Consider the following 14,109-nt stretch of genomic DNA (forward strand, 5'->3'; position numbering starts at 1 on the left):
CGCAGACAACAGCACAAAGAGCAAGAAGGTAGAGACAAAGCAGCCACAACTGTCAGTAAAAGTTTCCAGAAATTGAGATCAAACTGTCCAGTTTGAGTGTTTATTGCAGCTCGTTCCAGTCGCTAGCTGCAGCAAACTGAAAAGAGGAGCGACCCAGGGATGTGTGTGCTTTGGGGACCTGAATGTGACTGCCAGAACGGGTGTTGTATGTGGAGGATGAGGGCTGCAGTAGATATCTCAGATAGGGTGGAGTGAGGCCTAAGAGGGTTTTACAAATAAGTATCTACCAGTGGGTCTTGCGACAGGTATACAGAGATGACCAGTTTACAGAGGAGTATAGAGTGCAATGATGTGTCCTATAAGGAGTATTGGTGGCAAATCTGATGGCCGAATGGTAAAGAACATCTAGCCGCTCGAGAGCACCCTTACCTGCCAATCTATAAATTATGTCTCCATAATCTAGCATGGGATGGATGGTCATCTGAATCAGGGTTAGTTTGGCAGCCGGGGTGAAAGAGGAGTGATTACGATAGAGGAAACCAAGTCTAGATTTAACTTTAGCCTGCAGCTTTGATATGTGCTGAGAGAAGGACAGTGTACCGTCTAGCCATACTCCCAAGTACTTGTAAGAGGTGACTACCTCAGGCTCTAAACCTTTAGAGGTAGTAATCACACCTGTGGGGAGAGGAGCATTCTTCTTAGCAAACCACATTACCTTTGTTTGGAGGTGTTCAGAAAAAGGTTAAGGGCAGAGAAAGCTTGTTGGACACTAAGAAAGCTTTGTTGTAGAGAATTTAACACAAAATCCGTAATCTGCCCCAACTGATCTGCTGACAGGGAGAAGGCTGCGCCTGCTGTTCCCGTGATAGGACAGGTATTACACCATGGCCCTCAGTAGTCTGCCCCAACTGATCTGCTGACAGGGAGAAGGCTGCTCCTGCTGTTCCCGTGATAGGACAGGTATTACACCATGGCTCTCAGTAGTCTGCCTCAGCAGATTGGGTGCTCACTTAATTAGGCAAGGATTATTAAGGACCAAACTCACTCATTTACATGAATTGTATCATAAACACAAGCTGGCCGCCTGCTTTTGGAGGGAGCTTTAAGAGTAAGTTTTAAGAATCTCCGGGCTGCTTCATGGAAAAGACTTGCTTTAGGCTTCTGGCTTGAGGTTTCACACCAGAAAGCCCTATTCCCCGAGGAGGTGTGTGCTGTTTATGTGGGCACAGACTTTACCCATGTTTAATCCAAAGAAACCAAGATGAAAGGGCTTGATTTACATTTAATTCAGAATATGCTAATGCTGTATGCTAGTAGTGTCCCAGTCCAGACCTTCAGTACAAGACACAATGCAACTCACAGTACACCCCAATGATAACCTGCATTGTCATTTAAAGTAGTTGAATATAATTTTTCCCTTCGATTTTCCTCCCCCATCCAAAATCCATATATTAGTACTGGTACTGAAGTGTATTTTCGTTCCATATTACGTAAAGTGATATCCAGTAGCCAGTAATTATTTTCAGTTGGTTACTACTAGGGCATAATGTCAGACTAGATCTCTTCCCCATAATCTTGATCAGAGAGTGATTGGGCATTGCGTCTGGCTTTTTTACCCAGGACCTTTATTACCCAGGACCTGCATTTATTTAACAGTATTACTCACAGTTAGTGCTATTGCCAGGCCAACCAGCAGTAGAGGCCATCCCCACTGGGCACGTAGCCGGGCTGTGCTCATCCCTGCCAATCCATCCCCAGAGCATACTATCCCTGGCTGGTGCATCTCCAGACATCACATACAGCTACACAGCCCCCACACCATTTGCATAGAGATATTTTAATAGCCATGGGAATAGCACCTTTTGAGTTTTTATCCTCAACCTAGCCTAAGGTTAGGTTATCATTAGGTAATAACCTAATAGAAGCGTTAAGGTGTTTTTGGTTAGAAACTGTACTGTACTACCGACGTTGGCAGGAATAGGAAGAGGACAGAGGCTATTATCTGCGCTCTGTCCTTGTTTTGTCCAGACCCTACATAGTAGGATCCATTATTAGACGGAATTAGTCTAGGTGCCCATGTTCTTAAGGTCCTCAGTCAGAATCAAATCATTTCAGATTATGGTCAGAAAATGAATGTCAGACATAGTTTTTATATTTATTTTCAGAGAACAAGCTAGGCGATAATTTTATTTACACTCTGTTCTAACCTCAGACAGAAATGAAGTAATAGATTAATGTGTATCGGTGGAATTATAATTTGCTTTCTTAACTGCAAGACGGCTGCGTTTATACTGCGATAACCTTTCATTCCTTAGAGTTAATTAACCTCGCTTTAGTTCAAATGCTCAGAGCAGGGAATCTGGAGTAAAACGCTGGTGTTTGCTGAGCCATGTTGATCGTTCAGATACTTTAGTAAACTCATGAGAATCTTAGCATCGATTTGTTATCACACCGCAACTGACAGAATTGTTGCAGGATGAAGTTTTCAATGGATTTAGTGGGGATAGTGTCATAGCCATGCAGTTTCAGGTTATTACGTGTCAAGCCTCCCCATGGATATGTCCTCCTGGTTCTTGGCTACAGTTAACCTTCATGGTGTTATTACCCTATCTCTTCCCTACATATCACTGTAATTGTTTCACTCGTTTCACCATTACCCTATCTCTTATTAATGTATACTGTAATAATTCTCATTGTTTGTATAGTATGACGTTGAGCTAGAGCTGGTGTTATTGACACATGTCCTGATTCTTGAGGACTGGGTTTTTAAAGATTTTGTCAAACGCATTTTCTCAAACTCATTTGTTGAGCACGCACATTATGTCCTCATTTAATTCAGTCTATGTTGTTTCGTAGGATAGAGCCAGATGTATAGAAGATGGCTCTATGCACATTTTTTGCTAAAGGAAATGCCCTGAAGTCTTCATTTGAGATAATATCATACAATTAACAAGGCTTTGATTGTGCGCTAGTTTAGAAGCCATAAACCACCAGCAAGGCCTTGACATTGACATGCATTATCGCGATGGCCCTTCTCCTCCCTCCCTCCTGTCCTTCCCTGCTCCCTGCTCTGTCCATTGTTACAGATTGCTCCTATATCATTGCAGGCACCGTTGCTTTGATTTATTGGCCCTGCAGCAGTCTTGATTCCCCTCATTAGCTTGTTCATTACCATGTCGGTCATTTCATCACCTGCCATATTGTACGTCAAGGTCTCTTATCGAGCCGGTGGTGCTGGGAGTGCTTGTGTGTGGCCACTGTGATAGATACCTCGTCTTCACATTTTTGATCCATTGGTTTTATTTACTTTTGTAATATAGAATTGTGTTGATTTGACAGTTACAAACTAACTGATAGATAACGTGATTGCAACTAGACAATGGTGTCTTCATTTTTTGGGGTCTGTTGTTGTAGTAGGATACCGCAGGCTTGTCTTGTCTGCTGTTTGCAAACTGCATCCCAGTTCAAATCCCCTCAATCCCATCAACCATAACCAGCTCAGTCAAACCCCCTCGATATTCATTTAGCTAATCGTTTACAGTGGGGCCTTGTATGGGCTGGTGGGAGGGGTTGTGTGTCTGTTGTAAATGCAAAGCAAGAAGCTTTCAATACATCTTCAAATTACCTAATGCCTCTTTAATCTAACCCAGTTCTCTGTTCATGGTGCTCACTGATTACCAACACCAACATCCAGTCAGCCATCTCAAGGTTAAATGCAAGGTTCTGCCTGCTTTGTTTTCAGGCATTCTAACATACTAGTCTTCATCAAAATATGTATTGTACAGGGCTTTTTCACAGTATTCTTTTTTGTTTGTTCCTACTGAGCCCTCTCTCTTGGCCAGCACCATATTAGTGGTGAAGCTCCGTTACATCATAATTGTGTGTGGTCAGTAGCTCATAAGAATAATGTGATCATTCACTTCTCTTGATGGTCCTCATAGATAGGAGGACATCAGTGTTATCTAAAAGACGACAGACAGTGGTCCTCTTTTGTAAGTTTCTCCAGATTGATTTTAGAACTGACTTTTATTCTAATCAACAGAATACATGAATCTGTTCAATGTTTTTTGTCTAGTGTTTCAGAGGCCTCTACCTTATTTAGATGGTCATTCGTCTCACATCAACAGCAGTTACACAACCCTGTTGATGTGTGAAATGATGTGGGCTTGACAAATATGCAGCTTTCAAAATGGAGGGGATGTTGTATGTCTGGCCTTGTCAAGTGTTGTTATGCAGTGTGAGTCATATGAGTGAGTCAGTATGTGAAAAGCATCATCCACCTCTCACTTCTATTTTAGGTGGTAATTTGTGTTGAAAGTACCAGAGGATTTGGACAGACTGCTGGGTTATTTGCAAAAACATTTTTTTTAAGTATTCATGAGAATTGGTTTAAAAAAAAAAAAATGTAATTTAATTTTTTTATTTGTACACTACTTAAATCTGTTTATTTGAGGTTTCCGTCAATCTGCCAAGTGGGTTTATTAAAAGCATAATTAGCCTGATTTTGTACATTTATTCAAGATGCACACAATTTGACACACATATAATTGGTTATGTCTGGGTGAGCTGAGCTCTCAGTCCCAGACCCAATTTCTCCAACAATGTAGCTTAAGGTTCTGCTTGGAGGACTTAATGGGATTAGAGAAAGGGCTGCTAACCCAGAATTTAGGTATAAAGTGTTTAAGGCCGGCCCTGAGTTAATGAGGGCTCCTCTCATACATGAGGGGAGCGGGACTTGTGTGTTCCCTATGGCGACAGTAGGGATCGTGAGGTCACGGATTTTAGTGAATTGTATTCTGAATGTACATCAATCGGGGTTTAGACCCAGGCACAGTACTATTGCAACAACATTAGTTCTTAATGATGTTGTCAATGCTTTAGATGCAAAAATGTATTGTGCTGCCATGTTTGTGGACTTGTCAAAGGCTTTTGACACAGTTGAACAATCTATTTTATTGAGTAAGTTGTCCTCAATAGGTCTGGGCACTGACGCCTGGACGTGGTTTCAGAACTATCTTGGTAATAGAACTCAGGCTATTGTGACAGAGGGGGTCAAATCTGAATACATAAAGGGGTACCCCAGGGTTCAATTCTGGGGCCACTATTGTATATAAATAACATTGGAAATACTGTGAAAAATTGTAATATACATTTTTATGCTGACGATACATTGTACTCTGTTGTACCATCTGTAAACCAAGCCTTTTCACATTTACAGACTGATTTCCAAGCACTACAGAAGTCACTCTTGGATCTTTTTGTATTTTACTCCCTGTTTCTCCCCAATTTAGATCTTGTCTCATTGCTGCAACTCCCCTATGGGCACGGGCGGCGAAGGTTGAGTCATGCGTCCTCCGAAACATGACCCGCCAAACTACGCTCCTTAATACCCGCCCACTTAACCCAGAAGCCAGCCGCACCATTGTGTCGGAGACAACATTGTTCAACTGATGACCGAGGTCAGCCTGCAGGCGCCCGGCCCTCCACAAGGAGTCGCTAGAGCGCGATGAGCCAAGTAAAGCCTCTCTAGCCAAACAATCCCCTAACCCGGACGACGCTGGGCCAATTGTGCGCCGCCCTATGGGACTCCCGATCACGGCCGGTTGTGACACAGCCCGGGATTGAACCCGCGTTTGTAGTGATGCTTCTAGCACTGTGATATAGTGCATTAGACTGCTGCACCACTTGGTAGGCCCTCAGTTAGTACTTAATACAAACAAAACAAAATACATGCTATTTTCTAGGTCCCATAACTTAGACTTAAGTGAACTTGAAACGGAACAGAAATTGAATGAGTTCCCTCTTATAAATATCTTGGTATCTGGCTAGATGATAAACTGGCATTTAAAATGCATGTTACTCAGCTGGTAAAGAAATTGAAGCTCAAAATGTGATTATTTTACAGAAATAGAGCATGTCTGTCGTTTGATACTAGAAAGGAAGTTGTCCAGGCCACTTTTATGTCTGTTTTAGATGATTTATTAATTTATTTAACCTTTATTAAACTAGGCAAGCCAGTTAAGAACAAATTCTTATTTACAATGACGGCCTACCAGATGGCAAAAGGCTGCCTGCGGGGACGGGGATTAAAATTACACACACATCACAACAAGAGAGACCTAAGACGACAACATTACGGAGATATAATCTGTATGCACGCAGCAGCTTCCACACTTAAACCTCTAGATGCTTTTTTCCCATTGTGCCCTTAGATTCTTTACTGGTGATCGTTTTAGAACTCACCATTGTGTATTGTATCAAAAGGAGTGTTGGGCCTCTGTATGTAAGAGAGCAGTGTTACCTTTTGTTTCTTTACAAAGCGCTCCTGCAGAAACTTCCAATGTATCTGACGACACTAGTCAAGGTCAAAACTATAGAATACTGTACAAGAGCACAAGATTGGATAGTGCTAGTGGTTCCAAGGGTGGCTTCCTATTTAGGGAGAGCTGCTTTGGGTTTTTGCTCCACAAATGTAGAATGTGTTGCAGGGGAGGCTTAGGCCTGAATGTGTTGCATGGGAGGCTTGAATGTGTTGCAGGGGAGACTGAGGCTTGAATGTGTTGCAGGGGAGACTGAGGCTTGAATGTGTTGCAGGGGAGACTCAGGCTTGAATGTGTTGCAGGGGAGGCTCAGGCTTGAATGTGTTGCATGGGAGGCACAGACATGAATGTGTTGCAGGAGAGGCTAAGGTTTGAATGTGTTGCCAGGGAGGCTCATGGTTGAATGTGTTGCAGGGGAGGCTCAGGCTTGAATGTGTTGCAGGGGAGGCTCAGGCTTGAATGTGTTGCAGGGGAGGCTTGAATGTGTTGCATGGGAGGTTTACGATTGAATGTGTTATATGGGAGGCTTCAAATTGAATGTGTTGCAGGGAGGCTCAGGCTTGAATGTTTTGCAGGGGAGGCTCAGGCTTGAATGTGTTGCATGGGAGGTTTACGATTGAATGTGTTGTATGGGAGGCTTAAGATTGAATGTGTTGCAGGGAGGCTCAGGCTTGAATGTTTTGCAGGGGAGGCTCAGGCTTGAATGTTTTGCAGGGGAGGCTCAGGCTTGAATGTGTTGCATGGGAGGCTTAAGAATTGAATGTTTTGCATGGGAGGCTTGAATGTGTTGCAGGGGAGGCTTAGAATTGAATGTTTTGCATGGGAGGCTTGAATGTGTTGCAGGGGAGGCTTAGGATCGAATGTGTTGCAGGAGTGTCTCAGGCTTGAATGTGTTGCATGGGAGGCTTAATATTGAATGTGTTGCAGGGACGGCTCAGGCTTGAATGTGTTGCAGGGGAGCCTTAAATGTGTTGCATGGGAGGATTAAGATTGAATGTGTTGCATGGGATGCTCAGGCTTCAATGTGTTGCAGGGGAGGCTCAGGCTTGAATGTGTTGCATGGGAGGCTTAGCATAGAATGTGTTGCGTGGGAGGCTTAATATTAAATGTGTTGAAGTGGAGGCTTAGGATCGAATGTGTTGCATGGGAGGCTTCAGATTGAGTGTGTTGCAGGGGAGGCTTGAATGTGCTGCATGTGAGGCTTAAACTTGAATGTGTTGCAGGGGAGGCTTGAATGTGCTGCATGTGAGGCTTAAACTTGAATGTGTTGCAGGGGAGGCTCAGGCTTGAATGGGTTGCATGAGAGGATAAGGCTTAAATGTGTTGCACGGGAGGCTTAAACTTGAATGTGTCGCAGGGGAGGCTCAGGCTTGAATGGGTTGCATGAGAGGATAAGGCTTAAATGTGTTGCATGGGAGACTTAAGATTGAATGTGTTGCAGGGGAGGCTTAGGCTTGAATGTGTTGCATGGGAGGCTTAAGATTGAATGTGTTGCATGGGAGGCCTAATATTGATTGTGTTGCAGGGGATTCTTTAATATTAAATGTGTTGCATGGGAGGCTCAGGCTTGAATGTGTTGCAGTTGAGGCTTAGGCTTAAATGTGTTGCATGGGAAGTTTAAGATTGAATGTGTTGCATGGGAGGCTTAATATTGAATGTGTAGCAGGGGGAGCTCAGGATGGAATGTGTTGCAATGGAGGCTCAGGCTTGAATGTGTGGCGGAGGAGGCTTAGGCTTGAATGTGTGGCGGAGGAGGCTTAGGATTGAATGTGTTGCATGGGAGGCTTAAGATTGAATGTGTTGCAGGGGAGGCTCAGGCTTGAATGTGTTTCAGTGGTGGCTCAGGCATGGATGTGTTGCAGGAGAGGCTCAGGCATGAATGTGTTGCAGGGGAGGCTCAGGCTTGAATGTGTTTCAGTGGTGGCTCAGGCATGGATGTGTTGCAGGAGAGGCTCAGGCATGAATGTGTTGCAGGAGAGGCTCAGGCTTGAATGTGTTGCAGGGGAGGCTCAGGCTTGAATGTGTTGCATGGGTTGTTTAGGATCGAGTGTGTTGCATGGGAGGCTCAGGCATGAATGTGTTGCAGGGGAGGCTCAGGCATGAATATTTTGCATTGGCTTGAAGCTCAGGCTTGAATGTGTTGCAGTGGATGCTCAGGCTTGAATCTGTTGCAGGGGAGGCTCACGCTTGAATATGTTGCAGGGGAGGCTCAGGCACGAATGTGTTGCAGGGGAGGCTCAGGCATGAATGTGTTGCAGGGGAGGCTCAGGCATGAATGTGTTGCAGGGGAGGCTCAGGCTTGAATGTGTTGCATGGGAGGCTCAGGATCTAATGTGTTGCATGGGAGGCTCAGGCTTGAATGTGTTACATGGAAGGCTCAGGATCTAATGTGTTGCATGGGAGGCTCAGGCTTGAATGTGTTACATGGGAGGCTCAGGATCTAATGTGTTGCATGGGAGGCTCAGGCTTGAATGTGTTACATGGAAGGCTCAGGATCTAATGTGTTGCATGGGAGGCTCAGGCTTGAATGTGTTGCATGGGAGGCACAGACATGAATGTGTTGCAGGAGAGGCTAAGGTTTGAATGTGTTGCCAGGGAGGCTCATGGTTGAATGTGTTGCAGGGGAGGCTCAGGCTTGAATGTGTTGCAGGGGAGGCTCAGGCTTGAATGTGTTGCAGGGGAGGCTTGAATGTGTTGCATGGGAGGTTTACGATTGAATGTGTTATATGGGAGGCTTCAAATTGAATGTGTTGCAGGGAGGCTCAGGCTTGAATGTTTTGCAGGGGAGGCTCAGGCTTGAATGTGTTGCATGGGAGGTTTACGATTGAATGTGTTGTATGAGAGGCTTAAGATTGAATGTGTTGCAGGGAGGCTCAGGCTTGAATGTTTTGCAGGGGAGGCTCAGGCTTGAATGTTTTGCAGGGGAGGCTCAGGCTTGAATGTGTTGCATGGGAGGCTTAGAATTGAATGTTTTGCATGGGAGGCTTGAATGTGTTGCAGGGGAGGCTTAGAATTGAATGTTTTGCATGGGAGGCTTGAATGTGTTGCAGGGGAGGCTTAGGATCGAATGTGTTGCAGGAGTGTCTCAGGCTTGAATGTGTTGCATGGGAGGCTTAATATTGAATGTGTTGCAGGGACGGCTCAGGCTTGAATGTGTTGCAGGGGAGCCTTAAATGTGTTGCATGGGAGGATTAAGATTGAATGTGTTGCATGGGATGCTCAGGCTTCAATGTGTTGCAGGGGAGGCTCAGGCTTGAATGTGTTGCATGGGAGGCTTAGCATAGAATGTGTTGCGTGGGAGGCTTAATATTAAATGTGTTGAAGTGGAGGCTTAGGATCGAATGTGTTGCATGGGAGGCTTCAGATTGAGTGTGTTGCAGGGGAGGCTTGAATGTGCTGCATGTGAGGCTTAAACTTGAATGTGTTGCAGGGGAGGCTTGAATGTGCTGCATGTGAGGCTTAAACTTGAATGTGTTGCAGGGGAGGCTCAGGCTTGAATGGGTTGCATGAGAGGATAAGGCTTAAATGTGTTGCACGGGAGGCTTAAACTTGAATGTGTCGCAGGGGAGGCTCAGGCTTGAATGGGTTGCATGAGAGGATAAGGCTTAAATGTGTTGCATGGGAGACTTAAGATTGAATGTGTTGCAGGGGAGGCTTAGGCTTGAATGTGTTGCATGGGAGGCTTAAGATTGAATGTGTTGCATGGGAGGCCTAATATTGATTGTGTTGCAGGGGATTCTTTAATATTAAATGTGTTGCATGGGAGGCTCAGGCTTGAATGTGTTGCAGTTGAGGCTTAGGCTTAAATGTGTTGCATGGGAAGTTTAAGATTGAATGTGTTGCATGGGAGGCTTAATATTGAATGTGTAGCAGGGGGAGCTCAGGATGGAATGTGTTGCAATGGAGGCTCAGGCTTGAATGTGTGGCGGAGGAGGCTTAGGCTTGAATGTGTGGCGGAGGAGGCTTAGGATTGAATGTGTTGCATGGGAGGCTTAAGATTGAATGTGTTGCAGGGGAGGCTCAGGCTTGAATGTGTTTCAGTGGTGGCTCAGGCATGGATGTGTTGCAGGAGAGGCTCAGGCATGAATGTGTTGCAGGGGAGGCTCAGGCTTGAATGTGTTTCAGTGGTGGCTCAGGCATGGATGTGTTGCAGGAGAGGCTCAGGCATGAATGTGTTGCAGGAGAGGCTCAGGCTTGAATGTGTTGCAGGGGAGGCTCAGGCTTGAATGTGTTGCATGGGTTGTTTAGGATCGAGTGTGTTGCATGGGAGGCTCAGGCATGAATGTGTTGCAGGGGAGGCTCAGGCATGAATATTTTGCATTGGCTTGAAGCTCAGGCTTGAATGTGTTGCAGTGGATGCTCAGGCTTGAATCTGTTGCAGGGGAGGCTCACGCTTGAATATGTTGCAGGGGAGGCTCAGGCACGAATGTGTTGCAGGGGAGGCTCAGGCATGAATGTGTTGCAGGGGAGGCTCAGGCATGAATGTGTTGCAGGGGAGGCTCAGGCTTGAATGTGTTGCATGGGAGGCTCAGGATCTAATGTGTTGCATGGGAGGCTCAGGCTTGAATGTGTTACATGGAAGGCTCAGGATCTAATGTGTTGCATGGGAGGCTCAGGCTTGAATGTGTTACATGGGAGGCTCAGGATCTAATGTGTTGCATGGGAGGCTCAGGCTTGAATGTGTTACATGGAAGGCTCAGGATCTAATGTGTTGCATGGGAGGCTCAGGCTTGAATGTGTTGCATGGGAGGCACAGACATGAATGTGTTGCAGGAGAGGCTAAGGTTTGAATGTGTTGCCAGGGAGGCTCATGGTTGAATGTGTTGCAGGGGAGGCTCAGGCTTGAATGTGTTGCAGGGGAGGCTCAGGCTTGAATGTGTTGCAGGGGAGGCTTGAATGTGTTGCATGGGAGGTTTACGATTGAATGTGTTATATGGGAGGCTTCAAATTGAATGTGTTGCAGGGAGGCTCAGGCTTGAATGTTTTGCAGGGGAGGCTCAGGCTTGAATGTGTTGCATGGGAGGTTTACGATTGAATGTGTTGTATGAGAGGCTTAAGATTGAATGTGTTGCAGGGAGGCTCAGGCTTGAATGTTTTGCAGGGGAGGCTCAGGCTTGAATGTTTTGCAGGGGAGGCTCAGGCTTGAATGTGTTGCATGGGAGGCTTAGAATTGAATGTTTTGCATGGGAGGCTTGAATGTGTTGCAGGGGAGGCTTAGAATTGAATGTTTTGCATGGGAGGCTTGAATGTGTTGCAGGGGAGGCTTAGGATCGAATGTGTTGCAGGAGTGTCTCAGGCTTGAATGTGTTGCATGGGAGGCTTAATATTGAATGTGTTGCAGGGACGGCTCAGGCTTGAATGTGTTGCAGGGGAGCCTTAAATGTGTTGCATGGGAGGATTAAGATTGAATGTGTTGCATGGGATGCTCAGGCTTCAATGTGTTGCAGGGGAGGCTCAGGCTTGAATGTGTTGCATGGGAGGCTTAGCATAGAATGTGTTGCGTGGGAGGCTTAATATTAAATGTGTTGAAGTGGAGGCTTAGGATCGAATGTGTTGCATGGGAGGCTTCAGATTGAGTGTGTTGCAGGGGAGGCTTGAATGTGCTGCATGTGAGGCTTAAACTTGAATGTGTTGCAGGGGAGGCTTGAATGTGCTGCATGTGAGGCTTAAACTTGAATGTGTTGCAGGGGAGGCTCAGGCTTGAATGGGTTGCATGAGAGGATAAGGCTTAAATGTGTTGCACGGGAGGCTTAAACTTGAATGTGTCGCAGGGGAGGCTCAGGCTTGAATGGGTTGCATGAGAGGATAAGGCTTAAATGTGTTGCATGGGAGACTTAAGATTGAATGTGTTGCAGGGGAGGCTTAGGCTTGAATGTGTTGCATGGGAGGCTTAAGATTGAATGTGTTGCATGGGAGGCCTAATATTGATTGTGTTGCAGGGGATTCTTTAATATTAAATGTGTTGCATGGGAGGCTCAGGCTTGAATGTGTTGCAGTTGAGGCTTAGGCTTAAATGTGTTGCATGGGAAGTTTAAGATTGAATGTGTTGCATGGGAGGCTTAATATTGAATGTGTAGCAGGGGGAGCTCAGGATGGAATGTGTTGCAATGGAGGCTCAGGCTTGAATGTGTGGCGGAGGAGGCTTAGGCTTGAATGTGTGGCGGAGGAGGCTTAGGATTGAATGTGTTGCATGGGAGGCTTAAGATTGAATGTGTTGCAGGGGAGGCTCAGGCTTGAATGTGTTTCAGTGGTGGCTCAGGCATGGATGTGTTGCAGGAGAGGCTCAGGCATGAATGTGTTGCAGGGGAGGCTCAGGCTTGAATGTGTTTCAGTGGTGGCTCAGGCATGGATGTGTTGCAGGAGAGGCTCAGGCATGAATGTGTTGCAGGAGAGGCTCAGGCTTGAATGTGTTGCAGGGGAGGCTCAGGCTTGAATGTGTTGCATGGGTTGTTTAGGATCGAGTGTGTTGCATGGGAGGCTCAGGCATGAATGTGTTGCAGGGGAGGCTCAGGCATGAATATTTTGCATTGGCTTGAAGCTCAGGCTTGAATGTGTTGCAGTGGATGCTCAGGCTTGAATCTGTTGCAGGGGAGGCTCACGCTTGAATATGTTGCAGGGGAGGCTCAGGCACGAATGTGTTGCAGGGGAGGCTCAGGCATGAATGTGTTGCAGGGGAGGCTCAGGCATGAATGTGTTGCAGGGGAGGCTCAGGCTTGAATGTGTTGCATGGGAGGCTCAGGATCTAATGTGTTGCATGGGAGGCTCAGGCTTGAATGTGTTACATGGAAGGCTCAGGATCTAATGTGTTGCATGGGAGGCTCAGGCTTGAATGTGTTACATGGGAGGCTCAGGATCTAATGTGTTGCATGGGAGGCTCAGGCTTGAATGTGTTACATGGGAGGCTCATGCTTGAATGTGTTGCAATGGATGCTCAGGCTTGAATGTATTGCAGTGGATGCTCAGGTTTGAATGTGTTGCAAGGGGGGCTCAGAGGCTTGAATGCCTCTAGCCATTTAGGGAATGTAAAACATTAGTGGGGAAATCTCTAAGTCAAGATTGTGTTTTTTTTATGTTCATGTTTTGTAAATGAGTATTTTATTGATGTGTGTGTTGTGCGGGGCTCATTTGAAAAAATAGACTTGATTTCAATATGACACCCTGTTCAAATAAAGTGCCTCTTGTAAAGTCTGGGGTATGTTTTTCCTGCTCCCAGACTGTGTTATGGGGTTCACACTAGAGCCCAGACATTGGATACAATACTATGAGGAAATGTACCACAGAAGTTTGAGACCCTAGCAGTGCTGTATGTCTCAACAAATGGAGAGTGAGGACTGCAGTCTTGATCCATGCTCCATGCCCTCATTGTTGTTATCCCCCCCATTAACATGCTGTTCTACTGTACATGCTCCCTCTTACTTAACACTAATGAATTTAGGAAAAGGCAAATTTTTCTGGCCTTTAAATGTCCCTTTCCTGGTTCTAACATTTTAGCATCATACCGTTTAGTGTTTATACATACACCTATTTGTTGGATAAAATGAAGATTGCTTTGAATGTTATCTGTATGCACTGAGTATGGGCTAGTTATTTATTGTATAATGTACACATGTTGACATGCATTAAAAGAACTGACTTGTTCCTGCTGAGTTGGTTGCAGCGATGTAACATTTTTACCGTGTATATGTCCCTAACGTGAGAATTTGGTTAATTTGCCCTGTGACAATCTGTCCTTTGAGTAGCTCTTTTGTTTTAAGCGACGTCAAAAAAAGACTTCCAACACCCTATTCAG

The sequence above is a fragment of the Salvelinus namaycush genome, chromosome 19, assembly GCF_016432855.1.
Source record: "Salvelinus namaycush isolate Seneca chromosome 19, SaNama_1.0, whole genome shotgun sequence".
In the NCBI taxonomy this organism is placed as follows: domain Eukaryota; kingdom Metazoa; phylum Chordata; class Actinopteri; order Salmoniformes; family Salmonidae; genus Salvelinus; species Salvelinus namaycush.